The sequence below is a fragment of the Atta cephalotes genome (genome assembly GCF_000143395.1).
Source record: "Atta cephalotes unplaced genomic scaffold scaffold00054, whole genome shotgun sequence".
NCBI lineage: Eukaryota > Metazoa > Arthropoda > Insecta > Hymenoptera > Formicidae > Atta > Atta cephalotes.
The window spans coordinates 1,054,832-1,056,169 of record NW_012130118.1 but is presented as its reverse complement, the minus strand read 5'-3'; the positions used below and the strand labels follow the sequence as shown (position 1 = coordinate 1,056,169).

Sequence of the window (1,338 nt, the reverse complement as noted above, 5' to 3'; positions counted from 1 at the left end):
GTGTGTGTGTGTGTGTGTGTGTGTGTGTGTGTGTGTGTGTGTGTGTGTGTGTGTGTGTGTGTGTGTGTGTGTGTGTTTTATAACAATAAAGTTGATAACATAAAGTCGATAACATACTGAAAAAATACTAAATTTAATAATATTTGTTTGAATAACTCTAAATAAATATTTACTAAATATAAACATATATTTATTTAATATAAAAATCATTAATTTGATTTAATTCTTTTATTATTCTTTTATTACTCTTTATTGAATAAACATTTATTTATTGTAAGTAAATATTTTCTTAGTACTATTATACAAAAATATATTAAGATTTAATAAATTTTTTTTCAATGCAAGATGTCGACTTATATTGATTTTACAGCCTAAGAGATCGTACAAAAAATTCGCAAAAAGCTTTTATCAGTTCTGACGTGTTTGACTCATTTATGGAAAGAAAAAAATAGAGGAAATATAATAAAAAAAAGATACGTACGTATGTATGAATAAACCTTTTCTTGAGTATTCTTGAGATGTACGAAGTAAAAATTCAAATTTGCAATTCAATGCACAATTTCTACTGCAAGAAGCATATCTTAAGCTCGGCTGTAAGAGCAAGAGACATACTTTAAATTCTTTGCAAAGCTAATCTGAGCTACGTAACTTCCAAGTTTATCTTTATAACTCGCATGTCTATTACGTAAATATAACAAAAAAGTAAAAATGGAACGATATGAGCAAATAAATAGATACATATCGAAAACAATTATTACTCTTTTTACAACATAAATTTATTGTAAAACATTATTGTAAAAAATTTAGCTCTCAGTCTCGATGATTTATGGCTTCAATTTTATTTCATTAAAAATTTGTTTCTTGATTGCTCATAAATCAAATGATGTATCATCCGTCAAATTTATTTTTCTTTTCCTTTGAATTTAATTATTTTTTTGTTTGGATAATGTAAAGATCTACTTTTTTCATAAAAGAAACAATAAACTTGTATAAGGTTTTAGAATGAATTATGAGAATGAATTTCAAAGCATAAAGTCGATCAACAATTGTGTCAAGAAATTTGCATTTATCAGTAATAATTTAAGTATATCCGTCACGTCGACAGGGAGTAGTAAGAGGTATAAGAGAACGGCTATCATTGATTCGTAGCCTAGTGACCCTGTACCTTCAGACACGATGGCTCTTATAGACATCGTTGTTTGCGAAGGAAGATCTGTTGAACTTCATATTTGCGAATATAATCCCAACCGCGAGATCGACTTTGCGGAATCATTCTAACTTCAAATTATCCAAATATAAGATCAATATATACATATATACACATATATATATATATAT

General features: G+C 27.1%; 1 protein-coding gene across 1 annotated transcript in view; it reads right to left on the bottom strand.

The window, feature by feature from the left end:
* The window catches only part of LOC105623182 (FERM domain-containing protein 5), a 34,496-nt gene that overhangs the window by 28,360 nt on the left and 4,798 nt on the right, over positions 1-1,338 (bottom strand). The gene's annotated exons all lie outside the window — the stretch shown is intronic.